Source organism: Acipenser ruthenus, chromosome 2, assembly GCF_902713425.1.
Source record: "Acipenser ruthenus chromosome 2, fAciRut3.2 maternal haplotype, whole genome shotgun sequence".
In the NCBI taxonomy this organism is placed as follows: domain Eukaryota; kingdom Metazoa; phylum Chordata; class Actinopteri; order Acipenseriformes; family Acipenseridae; genus Acipenser; species Acipenser ruthenus.
The window spans coordinates 50,399,594-50,417,959 of NC_081190.1; the positions used below are offsets into that span (position 1 = coordinate 50,399,594).

The 18,366-nt window shown below is 39.8% G+C and overlaps 1 protein-coding gene across 4 annotated transcripts in view; it reads right to left on the reverse strand.

Moving 5' to 3' along the window:
* Window positions 1-1,932, reverse strand: part of LOC117409409 (PDZ and LIM domain protein 5-like) — a 196,221-nt gene extending 194,289 nt beyond the window's left edge. For 3 of the 4 annotated variants that reach the window (XM_034015408.3, XM_034015405.3, XM_034905764.2), the window contains exon 1: window positions 1,790-1,932. The gene's annotated coding sequence lies outside the window, so the exon portion shown is untranslated. The remainder of the gene's footprint in view (window positions 1-1,789) is intronic. The other variant, XM_034905766.2, reaches the window with a different exon arrangement.
* Window positions 1,933-18,366: the final 16,434 nt, after the last annotated feature.

The following is an 18,366-nucleotide window of genomic DNA, read 5'->3' on the forward strand; positions in this document are numbered from 1 at the left end:
GTTGCTTTCCACTACTTTGTATTTTGATGTAGTACAATGAATCAATCTGACCCAAATTAAGACTAGCAGGGAATTATCTTTTCCGAACCACTTTTTTTAATATAGCATTTGTTTTTCAATATGAACGATAACAATGAGGAAAGAATATGTTCCAGCATTACTTTTACTTATTATATCTTTTTTATTTGCAGGTTGGAATCGCTTAGAGAAATCATTCAGATATATTTTGTCTTTTTTTCTGTTATTGTGTTATGTCACAACATTGTGTTGTTCTGTCAATTTTATTTTGTTTGTTAACTTAAATTTAAACTAAAACAAATATTTAATATGCTTTAAAAATATATAATTAACTGTTTTGTTCATTTACATGCACAGTTGTTTAGTTAATTACTCTACAATATATTGCATTGTACCCTTATCTTGTTGTGGGGCAGAGAACTTAATGCTGTGTTTGCTGTATTTTAAATCCTGTTTTCTACTGCGCAACAACATTAACTGAGACACAAACTAAGCTGTGCAGCAAATGCCATGCAATGTATAAGAAGGTACAGTATGCACAGCTAACATTATTTACAGGGCAGTTAATTGGGTATTGTTTTGTTTTTACACTCATCTCAGTTACTTCCTACATAGTGTTGTCAGTATTAATATTTGCTCATCTTGCAGATTTAGGTATTTTATCATACTAGTTCAAATGTTCCTAATATTACATAGTTTAAAAAAAATATTGGAAAATAAACTTAAACTCTAATAGTAAAATCATATACTTATGCAATTAAGACTCAAACATAGAAAGCATTACCAAGCATTGAGGACTGCCTGGGTGATAATGGGGCTAAATGCAAACAATGATGTATATTGCATATACAGAGAGATGTGTTAAGGTTGGATCACTAATGTTGTCCCATGGTCAATACATGGTTGGCCACAATGTTGGAAACCAGTAACGTTATTGTGCTACATGGGTACAGACCATTTGTTTAAGTCACAGAAAAAACGGGTCAAGTTGTAAAAAGAAACAACACAGCATTTAAGATGCAGACTACAAAGTAAATTAATATTTATATACGTTTGGTAACCTATCGAAAAATACTGTAGATATTTTATATTTATATATATATCTAAAAGTAAACGGTCACTTCTGCACACATTATTACATGCTTTACTGTATATATATATATATATATATATATATATATATATATATATATATATATTCAGTCCGTTCAGTGCGTGATTCTAATCGAGTCCATGCTTGTCTTGCCACACCCTGGCTCTACCTACACAGTACAACCGCTCAGTCTGTATTATTAGTCTAAAGTTATAGAGCTTCAAGCTTCCACTTGCAAATACTTCCCACCTAGTTAAAATGACACAAATATAAAACTCAAATTTCAGACATTATTAGGCAACACTTATTTAGGCACAAAAATTACATTTTAAGTAGATTTTTTTTTCACCTACAGAAATCATCTAGGTCTCCTTTTTTTAATCGATTTCACTTTGCTTGTTGTACAAATAAGACCCCTAATATTTATCTCAGTGAACAGAATAAACGACTAGCAGGTACATTTTAAAGCTGTTGTAACTTGTTATAGTACTTGGTAGACTGTTAGGACGTTTCAGTTCTTGCACTTGTCTACATTTAAATATTACGGTATACCGTATCAGTCTATCCGCCGTCCCCGAATAAATACTTTACAACACCTGTACAAATCCAAGATACATGTATTTATCTTTTGCGCCTTACTGTCTCTACTTCCTGCCCCATTGTCCCTCGATCTCTTACCTTTGTAAATCTATGTTATCTCCCTCCGCCTGTTCACATTCACACAGCCACTTACCCTTCTGTTGCCGTGTGTCTCTCAGAGCACGTTGACTTCCGCCTTGACTCCGCTTTTCTCCACTCCCTGCAGGAGGAGGGGGATCCCAATTCACTGTGCACTGACATCATCCAGGGGCTGGACCTTTAAATTATGCGAGATTTCTATAAAGCAATGAACTAATGGTTCAAGCAGAAAAAAACAAACAAACAAAACAACTGTAAATAAATAAATGACAACAACCACCTGGAAGGTAACTATATGTCTTGTTCTTTCTTTTTGAATGTACTGTGTAAAAGCTTTAGTTAGAAGGAAGAATACATCTGGGAGTGGGTAACAGCAAGAAGCAAGACGAAACTGCACGGAAAGGGCATTACAATGGTTCTGATCATCTTAAATCCTAAACCAAAGTATGACTCCCTCCCCATACCATACATACCAACAGGAGTTATCATTATACAAATGTGCTTTTTTACTTGCAGACAAACATTTAATCTCCATTAAAACACGTAGAAACATCTTCAAACCTGTACCACACAATTACTCCTTATCTATAGCCTCCAAATTAAAAATAATTATATTTTCATAATCACTTAACATGCTGAAGGACCAAGATAAAACTGCCCAGACCAGACATTAAGGGGTCTGATCTTCTTAAAACCTAGCTTGAATTATTACTTCCTTGCTATATTCCACATATAAAAAAGATAATTATAGCAGTTTCCCTAAATAAATTGCAATGTTCCCAGGCAAAAGCAATACTAATTATCACTTTCCCAAGGTCTGTTTCTTGGTGCTGAAAGAACAGTTTGCAATAACTGGGAAACAACTTGAGTAATGTAAGATAAAGAAGCTTTACTGTCAATGCAATTTAAATAATCGTTGTAATACTACTACGACTACTACTACTACTACTACTACTACTACTACTACTACTACTACTACTTCTACTACTACTACTAATAATAATAATAATAATAATAATAATAAAGCAGACAGAATGGCAGTCCAGTATCAGCTACCCTCCGGACCGGCAGTTAATTCAACTTAAATAACAAACATCATATGATACGTAGGGGTCTAACTAAATCGCAATTTCGCGGAAATCGGGAAATTCAGTGGTCACCGCGAAATTCATCTGTTTTAGGGGCCAATGCATACAGGTGTTATGATGAATCCTGTATCCCCTAGCAAGCACCTAGATTTCGCGCTTGCGCAAATCTCTCTAGATTGATTTGGAGCATGCACATATTTCTTCACGTCTGCTTGTGTGTGTGACTGTCTTATTTCACTATGTATTTATTTTATTTATTTTACTGCGGTTTGTTTAACAGTAGCATATAATAATATTTTATCACCAAGTTATAAAAGAAAAAGGAATCGACCATAGAAATTAAAAGGAAATACTTTTTAAAAAGCTGCAATATGGTAAATTCATTATTTGGGAAAAATACAGCACCAGGGAAGCTGAAATATTTCGTATCCCCTGCCTTAAAGATATTCTGAACGCAATGGGATTCCAGTATTATACCAGATGTGTTCAGGGGGTCCAGGTATGCCAGGTCATTTGTATTCTCTAGGGGTACCCCCATATTTTTTGTACAGGGGGATACCACATTTTTCAGCTGAAATATTTTGTATCCCATGCCTTGAAGACTTTCTAAATGCAATAGGATTCCAAGTTTGTACCTGATGTGTTCAGGGGGTCCAGATATGCTCATACATGTCATTTTGTATTCTCTAGGGGTACCCCCATATTTTATTACAGGGGAATACCACATTTTTCAGCTGAAATATTTCGTATCCCCTGCCTTAAAGACTTTCTAAATGCAATAGGATTCCAGTAGTCTATTCGATTACATATGTTCAGAGGATGCCAAATATAAGCATATGGAAAAATACATTTAGTCTACCAGAAAGCTTTTTGTAAACAATACACAAAAGATAACTTCTCAATCTGACAGCTGGGAATTCTAAATTAGCATATATAAATGAAGTAAATCATAGTTAACGTGCAGAAAATAAAGCATACTAGTGGAGGTGAAACCTTAATATTGGGGTGAGTTAATTAGTTGTGTATCAAAGATATCAGAACTAGACACTGGCATAATTTGCATATTTCTTAAATTTGCAGACACCAAAACATTAGCAGCACAGAGGAAAAAAGCCTTTAGATTCCATTCAGACCTCGCCAGACATCTGGCAAATTATTTTTATTTTAGGTGTACCGCAGAAGTGGAAAAAAACCTCAATTATACAAAACAGAAAAAACAATTGAAATTAAGTGCAAGAAAATAGGGTTCTAGAACAAACAAATGTAATGGCCAAGGTAATGGCTGGCTTTCTCTTTTCTAAATATTTTTGCATTTGTTGCAAAATGCAGCTCTCCGGATCTCCAGGTCGGTTGCTTGGCCCGATGCAGAGCCAGTGAAACCATAAATTGCACCCAAGCAATCTGTAAAAGTAGAATTTACTATTAGAACCTTAATATAGTTTTGGCAAGTGATAGCTAGACATTTGAAACATCCATCCATCCATCCATTATCTGTAACCGCTTAACCCTATAGAGGGTCGTGGTGAGCCAGAGCCTAACCCGGCAGACACAGGGCGTAAGGCTTGACTAGACGGGACACCTGTCCATCGTAGTGAAACATACATTATATTCTTATTAAAAAAAAAAACAAGAAACAAATGTATAAAATAGTGTGATACATTATTACAATGTTATTAATAAGTCTATAGATGCACCATGAATAGTTATTGATAGTTCTTTTGAATAGCACATCAACACAGAAAGACTGCAGGAAAAACAAATACCCATTTCTCAGTGGACTCTCTAGTCTCTGTCTGAAGAACTGGTCCTCTCACCACAGGAGTGGCACACATCATCTAAACTGTCTGTGAAGTCAAGATGAGAAATGTTATAAAATCTGTGTTCTAATTATATAAAGTGAAATGTCAGCATATTAGTCAGGGTTCTGACTTCATTTATAGGGTAAATAGCTTTTATTTCAAATTTCAGGTTCAATAAAATAAAACCCAAATCTCAAAAGTGGTATCAGTGGTCATGGGCTCCTGGATGGAATATAGGACAAGTAGAAGTAAGATTAAAAAAATAAACAGAACCCATGAAATATTCTGAAATCAGAATCCCTCCATATATAGAATATCAAACACCTTTTAATAAAGAAACAAACTGAACAGTTGGATCAACAGAACTTGAACACAATGGAACTTGAACACAATGGAACGTGAACTTGTACTTAAAGAAAATACATGTTTGTATTCAATCAGAATATTTCTGAATGTTTTCAGATATAATTGTTGATTTAAAAAAAAAAGTTAAATAGTGGAAAAATTGGATATAAAAGTGAAAATTAAGCACCTGAATTATATACAGATACAAGCATGTATTTTCACTACTGTTCCTGTACATTTCAAAGTACCAGATTCATTTATTAATCTGTGAGCAATCTCTCTTCGCAAATTTGTAATGTCAGCGCCGCTCTCTGGGAATGAGACTGGCTCCTCCTTCAAAATGCATTCTGCAAACTGAAGTATAAGACATTTTGGGAAAATGGCAAAGTCCAAAACATTTAGAAAAAAAGGTTAATAGATGAACTACCAGGAGGACAATTTAGTATAAAACAATCTGTGACTATTTAAAAAAAATAAATAAAAAAAGAGTTTACACCATGTGACAGGAATGAAAGGAGTCCCTGTCGTAATTCGCCCTCCCGACCACCGGCAGCGCTGTGTAGGGTTGACTGAGATTGGGTCAGGAGGCTGAACCATACAGGAAGTTCCGGGTCAGGCGGCCATCTTGGCCCAAGGTGGAACCATGCGGCCGTCAGGTCCCATCATTGCAATCAGCTGTGCTGTTCTCGTCGATTGGCTGACATGGGGCAGCGTGCTGATTGCAGGGGTGGGACTTGGCAGTATTTAAGCAGTATGGTTTTGCCATTCGGCTCCCTGTCGTGAACTGAAAACACACGCTGTGCTTTGTTGTTTTGTTTTTATCAAACTGCTGTAATTCACAGAGGCTTGAAACTTTGGGAAACTTTGGTGGATTACCGCAGAGAAGAAAGCCCAGGACAAGACAGTAATCCGTGGAAGGGAGCCAAGAGGCGGTGAGAGGAAACCCACTGCAGTAGCACGGAGAAACCCAGTGCTTCCTTTGTTGTTGTTTTTGTAACCAAGACGTTTTTGTTTACTCTTTTTATTTGAAACCTGAGTTTACCAATGCTGGTATTCCAGGTGGTTTTCTTGTTTATTTTCTGCAATGCTGGACTGTTTTATGTTTTGTTTGTTAAAATAAAATCCTGCCCGTTACCATTGATGGTACAGGGCTCCAAGGACTAAACGTCACTTCCGGCTCCTGTGTGCTGTCATTTCTGGTCCTTCCATAAAGCTCCACCCACTACCCTCTCACACACCAAAATCACAATAAAAAATGGTATACATTTTTACTTCTAAAAATAAAATTAAAAGTTTAAAAGCAATGTACTATTTTATTATGGTTTTTTTTTAAAACAACAATCCTGGCAGGAGGCAAGTGATTGAAATATTACCTTGCAAACAAATGCTCCACAAGACACACTGTCCTGCTGTTTTGGGTGCCCATTTGGATATTGTCCAGCCTTTTTTCCTCAGAAAAGCCCTACAAGTAGAAATTAAGATAATGTAAATTCCACTCACACATCCAATAAACAGTGCAACAACCATTTTCTTGAGTCTGGTTCCAACTTTCCCCTTTTACTTTGTTGGCTTCTGATATTTTGCTGAAGCACTTCCTCTCCAACACTGAAAACTGGCGGCACACTTTCTTTTCTTTGTTTCATTTTTTCACATTTGTTTTTACAATGTCACTTATGAGTTCATGCCTTTTCATTCTTTCTGCAATTTCTTCTTTTGCTACACATTCATATCAACTGAAGAAAACAAAAAATTTGAAATATTTAATTAACCTTTTGCGGTCAATTTATTCAGCGTGTCAGGTCCAATTTATTTTCACATGCACAGTTTATTTCAGATGCGCTGTTTAAAAGTATTGTTTTTCACAGTAAAACAGGTTTAAAATGCACTGCATATCAACAGGACAATCAGTACTGCATCTCCAGCCCCACCCCTTGTTTGCTGTATTTTTCACATACCTCTTCAAAGTCGTGCATACCGATAAATCATCTCCTGATCACTCGTTTTATCACCAGACTCCTCAATAATGCGATCCAAGTCATTATTTTATTACTATAACATCTCAAAAAGCTCTGCAAAAGTATGTGTTATTCTTTGAGCGCTGGATGCAGAAGCAGCTATCTTGTTTGTTTATGTCCGTGTTATCTCTGTGGTGCCGGGGCATTGCTCAGATCCACCCCTTTTTTCGGCTTCTCTCGGCTCCTATCAGTCTCACTCGGACATTGAATGGTTTTATCGGCTTTTTCCGGAGAAAAAAAGAGACCTGTGTTTTACGTCTTTTTGATGGGAACCGGAAAGGGAACATTCTAATGTCGGACCTGGTCCGACATAGGACCGCAAAGGGTTAATGCTTCATGTTTTAAATTCTTGAAAACATAATTCCACCAAAACTAATTTAAAATCCACAGATAACAGTAGAATAAATCATACATAAATTAGAATTAAGATTGCGTAGGTGTGCCTGACTTTAATGAAAACCATACCTCCAATTCCTCTGGCACTTCAGAAGGATACCGAGCCTCCCGTCCAAACATCAGGTAATAAGGACTGTATTTAGTTGTTAGCTGCTTTTCTGTTCTTAACCCAAACATAATAGTATCTAAATATAAGTCCCATTTGGCAGATTTGCTTCCAACTAATTTGGTCAGTGCTCTATGGATTTAATGATAAAAATAGTCAAATTAGCATTTCAATAAAGTACTTAAGAAAATAAAGTTATTACTAAGTGTCATGAGTTAAAGATTATCACAGATAGAACCAAATTTACCATTGTATTGGTTTCCACACAGTTTAGTTGGTTCTTTTGCCAAGCAGGTGTAACATTTAATCAAGCAGCTTATTTCGGCGCCAGCACGAAGCGCCAGCAAACAGAAGAGCCTCAACAAAAGAGCCGGGAGTCTAGCTGTGGGAGTCCAGCAAGGGGAGGCCTGCACTGAGACGCTGTTCGACTAGATCTGAACCTAACGGGCCTCTAGAAGAAGCTATCTACTAGTCAGGTCTGTACCCTCCACCCTACTGCTCCTACTGTGCCTTTTGTCTTGCTTGTCCTGCTATGACTGTCTCTCACATCCCTGTTCTGTCCTCCCGTCCTCGTCCTCTGCCCTCCCTCCGCTGCTGCTCCTCCAACCCCTCTAACCTCATTTCTCTGCCTCTCCCCCCCTCCCGCACACTCTCTGGTGCACTCTGGAACTGTCACTCTTCTGCTAACGAAGCTGATTTCATATCTGCCTTTGCCTCCCACCTCTCGCTCGATTTCCTTGCTCTCACTGAAACCTGGCTGTCCCCTGATAACACTGTTACTCCTGCTGCCCTGTCCTCTCTCTACGTCCTGTCCCATACCCCGCGTCTCACTGGACGGGGAGGTGGGACGGGTCTTCTCCTCTCTCCCTCCTTACTCTTTTCTGTCCCCTCCGATCTCACCTCACTCTCTGTCAATACCTTTGAATTTCATGCAGTCCAACTAACCTCTCCCTGTCAACTCCTGCTCATTGTTCTGTACTGCCCCCCTGGGCCTCTCACTCACTTTCTGGATGAACTCGACTATCTACTCTCCTCCCTCCCCTCTCTGTCTACCCCGACTGTCCTGTTGGGTGACTTCCACATCCATCTCTCCAACCCCAGACACTCTGCTGGATTCCTCCCTCTCCTTCACTCCTTCGACTTCTGTCTCTCTCCGTCCCCTCCTACCCACAAAGCTGGCCGTCAACTGGACCTCACCTTCTCCAGGGCCTGCTGCCCCTCCACCCTCTCTGTCACCCCCCTGGACCTCTCTGATCACTATTTCATCTCTTTTTCTCTGTCTCTCCCCCCTCTCCCTGCTCCTCCTACCCCCACTATCACCTCTCACCGTAACCTCCGCTCTCTCTCCCCCTCTGTCCTTGCCTCCACTGCTCTCTCTCACCTCCCTCCTATCGACTCCTTTTCACAACTCTCCGTAGACACTGCTACCTCCACCCTCTTCTCCTTGCTCACCTCCTCCCTCGACTCCCTCTGTCCCCTCACCTCCCGACCTGCTCGCCCCACCCCTCCCCATCCCTGGCTCTCCTCTGCGCTCCGCTCGGCAAGAATCACACTGCGATCTGCTGAAAAGAAATGGAAGAGAACCAAACTCCCTGCTGCCCTAGACCTTTACTGCACTCTCCTCTCCTCCTTCTCCTCTACTCTCTCCTCTGCTAAATGTGCTTATTTCCAATCTGTAATCCAAGCCTCCACTAACAACCCATGTAAACTATTCTCTACCTTCTCCTCCCTCCTAAACCCTCCCCCCTCCTCCTCCCTCCTCTATCTCCCCTGACGACTTTGCCTCCTTCTTCTCTTCTAAAATCTCAGATATCCGCAAACTCTTTAACACCTCTCCCTCCCCCGCACCCCCTCCTGCTCCAACCCCTACACCCACTACATCCCTTACTTACTCGCCCTCCTTCTCCACCTTCTTGCCCCTCTCAGACTCTGACCTCTTCTCCCTGCTCCAGGGTCACAAACCCACCATGTGTGCCTTGGACCCCCTCCCCACTCACCTCTTTCAAGCTGCTGCTCCTGCTCTACTCCCCTTCATCTCCTCCCTCCTCAACACCTCTCTACTTTCTGGTATCTTTCCCTCTGCTTTCAAAAAAGCCTCTATCACTCCCCTCCTCAAAAAACCCCACCTCCCTCCAGAGCTACCGTCCTGTCTCCCTCCTACCCTTCCTCTCCAAAACCCTCGAGCGGACTGTACACCGCCAGCTCTCTGCTTTCCTGTCCAACCACTCTCTGCCTGTCCACCCTCTCCAATCTGGCTTCCGCTCTGCTCACTCCACTGAAACCGCCCTCCTGTCTGTCACCAACTCACTTAAGTGTGCCCGAGCTGCCTCTCTCTCCTCTGTCCTAATTCTCCTTGACCTCTCTGCTGCCTTTGACACTGTTGATCACTCTATTCTACTATCATCTCTCGCTGACCTGGGGATCTCTGGCACTGCTCTGGCCTGGTTCTCCTCCTACCTCTACAACCGCACTTACCAGGTAACCTGGCGTGGCGCAACCTCCACACCTCACCCACTCTTAACTGGAGTCCCCCAAGGGTCAGTCTTGGGTCCTCTCCTGTTCTCTCTCTACACCCGCTCCCTGGGCCCCCTCATCACATCCTATGGTTTCTCATACCATTTCTATGCTGATGATGCTCAGATTTTCCTCTCCTTCCCCACCTCTGACTCCACCATCTCCTCCCGTATCTCTACCTGTCTGTCTGCTATTTCCTCCTGGATGCACTCGCATCACCTCAAACTCAACCTCTCTAAATCTGACCTCCTTTTCTTTCCCTCCAGCTCCCCCTCCTCTGATCTCTCTATCTCTGTTCCTCTGGAATCTACCACACTCTCTCCCTCTTTCTCCGCTAAGAACCTTGGAGTCACCCTGGACCCCTGCCTCTCTTATTCCCAGCACATCTCCACTCTGGCACGCACTTGCCGATTCTTCCTGAGCAACATCCGAAGAATCCAACCCTTCCTCACCAACTATGCTACCCAGCTCCTGGTCCAGGCCCTGGTACTCTCCCGCCTAGACTACTGCAACTCCCTCCTGGCTGGCCTCCCTGCGTCCGCCACCCGTCCGCTCCAGCTCATCCCGATCACCGCTCGCATCCAGTTCAAGACTCTTGTACTAGCCTACAGATGCCTTGACCAGACTGCACCCAGCTACCTCCAGACCCTCATCTCTCCCTACACCCCCACTTGACCTCTCCGCTCCGCCTGCACTAGAAGACTAGCTCTACCTCCGCTACGCTCCCCTGCCTCCAGAGCCCGCTCCTTCTCCACCCTTGCTCCGCAGTGGTGGAATGACCTTCCTACAGATGTCAGGACTGCCCAGTCCCTGACCACATTCCGGCGCCTCCTTAAGACTCACCTCTTCAAACAGCACCTGTAGAACTCCTCTTTGTATCCTGGGACACTATCACCCTTCATGTAAATGTGCTTTATTTTGCTCTTCTCTGTCCCCTATTTTACTGCATTTAATCCTGTACTTCAGAATACTGTAATCTGCCAAGTGTTTAACCTGTAGTACTTTGTATTTAATCACATCCTGATGTAACTATCGCTATTTAATCATATCCTGATGTAACTATCACTATTATCTGCTGTATTATTGAATTTTGGTTGTCACACTTGTACTTTGCTTGAACAAAAGTTATTGTATTTCTTGCTCTTATTGTATTACTTGTATTGTAACACTTGAAATGTATTTGCTTACAATTGTAAGTCGCTCTGGATAAGGGCGTCTGCTAAGAAATAAATAATAATAATAATATTGTTGAATTTATTTTCTCAACTAGTCCATTTGTTTGTGGATGGTAGCGTGCAGATAGACTTCTTTTAATGTTGAAGCCTGCATAATACAGAGTTCATCTACAATAAATATAAATAAAACTTTAGAAAATTATTCAGACTTTTAATGTTTAATATAGATTTAAATAAATAGTACATAACATAGCTCATTTGTGAATTCTCTCCCCATGTCTGTTAAAATGCACTTTGGTGCCCCAAAACAATAACATATTTTGACAGTGCAGTCCGAGACCTCTGCAGCAGATTTTGTTTGGAAATGAAATGCTTCAGCCCATGTTGTGTAATAATCGACCATGGTACATATGTACTCATTTCAGGTTTTGAAAGTTTTCCTATAAGGTTCAGTCCTACCAGCTCCCATGGTTCATTTACCTGAAATAAATAACAGGCTCATATAAAAAAACAAATATTTAATTTAATGTATTGATGATGGAGTGAAATTCAAACAAAACATACCTGTATTGGTGTGTAAGTTGTTGGAGCCTTCACTGTCAGCCTCTTTCTCTGACACTCAGGACATTGGGATACCTAAAATTAAAAGTTACACATTGAAAATATCAATCAATCAAACTTTATTTTATATAGCACCTTTCAAGGTGGGCCACCTTCACAAAGCGCTTAGCATTAAAATAATTCAAAATAACGCAAAAACATAATAAAAATACAATAACAAAACCAAAATAAGCGCAATAAGAGAGAAAAAAAACATTTTTGGTTGTGGTCTGACTTATTAGAATGTCTTATTACAAAGTACTTGCCCATTTTCCAGTGTCAGAGGTCATGTCAGGCCAATAATATCTTGATGAAATGGCATCTGTTGTCTTAAAAACACCACAATGGGGACCTATTGGACTTCCATGAAATTCTATGAATATGTCCTTTGCTGCTTCTGCTGAGGCAACAACTTTAGCAGTCTTTTTGTTACTACCTTTATTTTTTCGAACATAGTGTAGTTCACTATCTGAAGAGACAATTACATTCAACTTTATACAGATTTCTGTCTAAATACAATAAATTGTATCATAGCCTATACATAAGAGATACTTTACCAATAATCTCAAATTTAGCACATCTTCGTCGAATAATTAATTTTTCCTGTTTTGTTGCTCCAGGTGGGTATGCTTTTATGTGAGGTAATCCCTTATTTGAGAAAAGACAGATTGGTCCATTTCCTAAAATAAATAAATAAATAAAATACAACTAAAATGGGTAACGTGTGGATAAACATATGAAAAAATACACTTAAAAATATAAATGGAATGCAAATACATTTATAATAATAATTGTATAATAATACAATAAATTAGAATAAACGAAACTTACAATTGGTTTATTATACAGTGCCTTGAAAAAGTCTTCACACCCTTGAACATTTTTCACATTGTATTGCCTAAAAAATACAATTCAAAATGCATTAAAGTAGGAGTTTGTTTCTACACAACATCATCTACACTTTCAACGTGAAAGAACAATTATAGAAATATTCAAAAAGTAATTAAAAAAAAACAAAAAGTCTTGATTGCATAAGTCTTCACACCCCTTGAGTTAATACTTGCAAGCCCCTTTTGCAGCAATAACAGCCATGAGTCGTTTTGGGTAAGTGTTTAGCAACTTAGCACAATGGGATGGTGCAGTTTTTGCCCATTCTTCTTGGCAGAATAGCTCAAGCTCTTTCAAGTTGGCTGGGGATCGTCTGTGGACTGCAGTCTTCAAGTCTTGCCACAGATTTTCTATAGGATTCAGGTCTGGGCTTTGACTCGAGGACATTCACTTTCTTCTTGCTGAGCCACTCTATTGTTGCTTTTGCTTTGTGCTTAGGATCATTGTCCTGCTGAAAGGTGAATCTTCTCCCCAGTCCCAGTTCCACTTTGGTCTCATCAGACCACAAAACCTTTTCCCACAAGCGTGCAGTGTCCCCTAAGTGTTTCTTTGCAAAAGCTATGTGGCACATCATATGGCTTTTTTTCAGCAGTGGCTTCCATGCTACCATCCCATACAGGCCATGTTTGTGGAGTACTCTTGAAATTGTTGAACAGTCAACATCTTCCCCCAATCTAAGCTAGAGACCTCTGTAGTTCTTTTAAAGTAATCTTAGGCCTCACAGTGACCTCCCTCAGCAGTTTCCTTAAGCCACGGCTACTGACTTTGGAGGGACGGCCTGATCGAGGTAGTGTCTTGGTGGTGCAAAACTGTTTCCACTTTAAAATGATGGACCTGACAGTGCCCCAAGGGATATTCAAAGGCATTGAACGTTTCTTATAGCCTTCCCCCAATCTGTACCTTTCAATAACTTTATCCCAGAGTTCTTTTGGCAGCTTCTTATTCGGCATGTTTTGCCATTTGCTTCAAATTCACTTCATACAACAGAAACAGCTTGATTCTTCATCCAGGAGTATTTGAATCAGTTGAACTACTGTGATTGGACACAGGTGGGGTCTATTTAACTTATTATGTGTCTTGTTAAGGCAGTGTGTTGTACCTGAGCTAATTTGGGTTTGCTATGACAAAGGTTGTGAAGACTTATGCAATGAAGGCTTTTTGGTTTTTTATTTTTAATTACTTTTTGAATATTTCTATAATTGTTCTTTCACGTTGAACGTGTAGATGATGCTGTGTAGATCAGTGAAACAAACTCCTACTTTAATGCATTTTGAATTGTATTTTTTAGGCAGTAGAATGCGAAAAATGTTCAAGGGTGTGAAGACTTTTTTAAGGCACTGTATTTGGGGAAAAGTTTGATACAGTTCATACGGATAGTAGTAGCCTACTTATCACATGTAGTAGCCTACAGGATTCCCAGGTAGCGAACGCTACTAGAAATGAATCATTAAAAAAAAAAAACATTTACTAGTAAAACTTCTACTGAACAACAACCAGTTATATTTTCCATGGATGTGAGAGAAATAAGTTTATTTTCTCTGGTAGGCTACAACAGTTTTCCAGAAGCCATTTAATTAATTGGTTGAAGCGAGAGACGGAGTCATGTGATTAATTCCAACCTTTTTATTGGCTAAGCTCGGCAAGTCTCCTAGTGATGTCATTAAAAAATCAAAAGTCGTTTAATACGGCAAAGTGACTGTGGTTTCAAGTCTGTTCCTGAAAGTGGCGTCGTGTGCCATCGGCTTTAGTTATCATAAAGTGTAATACCAGTAGTTTGTGCGTATGTTAAACTTAGGCCTGGACCAAATCAAAACTTTGACCCACCCACTAATTGCAAATTGCAAATTACAAACCCAGCAGGCCTATTAATGGCCGGTTCCCTCTCGGGTAGAAGGAATAACCTTCTGACAAACAAAAAAGACACTATCGGTACCCGGTTTGTAATTTGCGATTAGTGGGTGGGTCAAAGTTTCGATTTGGTCCAGGCCTTAAATATAAAACCATGGAAAAACTTTAACAAGAGGTAAATGCATTAATTATGAAACATTTCTTTTCATATTACCTTATTAGCTCCTTCCTTCTCTGCTCCACCCTGGAATTGTAGGCTACCTGCCGTCCTGTGCTCCTTAAACTTGCAGCAAAATTTTTTTTTTTAATGTGACTGGCTACAATGATAACCAAAGGCTTGGTATTTGTCAATGTATTTTGGAGGCGTTTCTCCCCCCCCCCCCCCCCCCATTAACTAAAGAGATTGCATTTTGAGTGATGTAGTTGATAGTGATTGTGGAAAATCAGACTTGGTGCCATTTGTTGAGGATAAGTAACACACCTACAAAAGGCACAAATAATAACAAGTACCATTATCATATACAGTCACCTCCAAAATTATTGGCACCCTTGATAAAGATTAGCAAAAAAGGATGTATAAAATAAATAACACAGGTAATGAGCTATATTTTATGCTCAAATATATGTAAAAACCATATTCTTTTATTCTAATACAATTGCTCAGAGAAAAAGTTTTTTATAAACAAGAAATAAAATGTTTTCTTATAAAGATAGGTGTCAGAATTATTGGCACCCCTAAATAAAATCTAACAAAATTAAATCTGCATTAACATTCTACTTCTTTAAGTTCATCTCAGTCTTAAGGAACTGTATTGTGGCCTTCCATGGCTTCCTGTTTCACTGGGGTATAAAAATGAGGTAACACGCATTTGAAATCCATTTGTCATCCATCACCTTGGGGAAAGGCAAAGAACTCACAAATGAAAAGAGACAATGGTTGTTGACCTTCATAAATCAGGCAATGGGTACAAAACAATAGCTAAAAAACTAAATATACCACTTACCACTATTAGGGCAATAATTAAGAAGTTCAAAACCATTGGAACAGTGGTAAACTTGCCTGGTAGAGGACGCAAGAGTATCTTGCCCTCACGCACAGTGAGGCAGATGGTTTGGGATGCAAAGGGAAATCCAAGGGCCACAATTGGAGAATTACAGAACCTGGTTGCATCTTGGGGTCACCAAGTCTCCAAATCTACAATTAGACGCCACCTCCATGCCAATAGGCTATTTGGAAGGGTTGCCAGAAAAAAGCCTTTATTGAGAGCAAGCAACAAATGTAAGCGTCTGGAGTCTGCTAAACAGCATTGGCATTCGATTGGAACCGGGTGCTATGATCAGATGAGACGGAAATAGAGCTCTTTGGCCACGCACACCAGCGGTGGATTTGGCATCGAAAGAAGGATCCGTGTGCAGAAAAGAACCTCATAACTACTGTAAAATATGGTGGCAGATCTCTGATGTTTTTGGGCTGTTTTGCTTCCACTGGTCCTGGGAACCTTGTTAAGCTCAACGGCATCATGAACTTTACCCAGTACCAGGACATTTTAGCCAAAAACCTGGTTGCCTCTGCCAGGAGGCTGAAACTTGGCCACAGACATGATGGGAGACTACATTTGGGGGCTGATTCGTGAAAGTGATTTACAGTATAATCGTAAATCTCGAAAAACTACTCACTTCTAAATCTTTTGTAGTCATTTTTGTATTACTTTAATATAAATACATGTTAATTTGGATTCATATGTTGTTTTTTTCTGACTTTATGTGAACGAAAAGACAAAAATTCACCCGTTTTCTCATTGGAAATAGGTACATTTCAAAATATCACTGTCCTGGTCACAAAAGCAAAGTTTGTGGGGAATAATAGCCATTTTCTATACTTTTGAAGCATAAGCAATTAGGAAATAACACTTACTACCCAGGAACCAAAAAAAAAAAAAAATTTGTTACACTGTGTTATTAATATTATTTGCATTCAGCTGTATACCAACTGTACTATACTAAAAGTTGTAGGCTTGTCGACCATCAAAAAAATAAATCTAACTACAGTAGGACTTACTGTTAAAAGTAACAAAAAAGCATAGCTAGTTACCTGTAGTTGAGGCTCGGTTAGGAGTTAAAGTTGAGGCTTGATCAGAAGCTGCATCTTCATCACTGACGTTGCTACCATCACTTTCTTCAACAACAGGGTTGATTCCATTTTGTTCCTCGGTAGATGGATGTGAAGTAGGGCCCGAGACCTGTTCCTTTGGATTTTCTTCTATATTCTGGAGAAGTCCACCAGTTATGTTGACTGGACAGGGTCTGTGCCCCCAAATTTATCGCATTTGTTTCAGAGCTCTACCACTTCTGGAATTGTGGTCTTCGATTTTGTGGTATGATCATTTCAGGGCCTTCAGTTTCGATATCACCTGCTTTTTTGTACAGCTGTACCCACGCTCACTCATCATGTCAGCGATTCGCCCATAGATTACAGCATCACGTACAGTCCCTTCTAATGCAAAACCACCTCCTCGTCAGCCTGCAAAGTTAGCAACTCCCTTACTTCTTCGGGACTCCAGTTACTACCTCACTCCTGTTCCACCATTGTACCAAATCGCGCGTTAAACACTGACAAGACCTAACACATGCATGCCCCTAACCCCACCTACGCTACAGTGACGTGGCATGTTGACTTTGAAACCACACCCACTATAGCGCTTCAGTGGCGGTATAGCCTTTCACACAGGCAGTTATGACGCTTCAGTGCCGTCTCTGAACCACCTTGTGAGGTAGTTCAGTGACAGCATAAAATATGATGGTTCTGTGGCAGTATAGGCAATTCACACAGACCTATAAGCCGCTTCAGTGGCGGTTCTGAATTGTCATAACTCCTCTGTGTGAAAGCACCTTAGTTCTGATATCTTTGATACACAACTAATTAACTCACCCCAATATTAAGGTTTCACCTCCACTTGTATGCTGTATTTTATGCATATTGACTATGATTTACATGCTAACTTAGATTTTCCAGCTGTCAGATTTAGAAGGTATATTTTGCGTATTGTTTACAAAAAGCTTTCTGGTAGACTAAATGTATTATGCCATATGCTTAAATTTAGCATCCTCTAAAAATATGTAATCGAATATTGGAATCCTATTGTATTTAGAAAGTCTTTAAGGCAGGGGATACGGAATATTTCAGCTAAAAAATATGGGGGTACCCCTAGAGAATACAAATCACCTGTATGAGCATGTCTAGACCCCCTGAACACATCAGGTACAAACCTGGAATCCTATTGCATTTCGAAAGTCTTTAAGGCAGGGGATACGAAATATTTCATCTGAAAAATGTGGTATCCCTGTGTAATAAAATATGGGGGTATTTACAGAATTGCAGCGTTTTAAAAAGTATGATTCCCTTTGAATTTCTAGGGTCGATTCCTTTTTCTTTTAGAACTTGGTGAAAAAATATTATTATATGCTACTGTGTGTGTTTTGAATTGTACGTTTGTGTTATTAAAACAAACTGCAGTAAAATAAATAAAATAAATAAATATATTGTGAAATAAGACTTGAAGTAGCTCGGGTAGTTGAGCAACATTACTACTGTTTCTGTAAGCACAGCAATAGCGGAGAAAATGCGTGTTGATGGTCACACAAGCAGACTTCTATTAAAGAAATATGCTCATGCTCCAAATCAATCTACAGAGATCTGCGCAAGAATGAAATCTATGTGATTGCTAGGGGATGCACGATATCAAGGGGGTACAGGATTCATCATAACACCGGACAAGTACGGAGAGAAAAAAAAGAAACCTTGT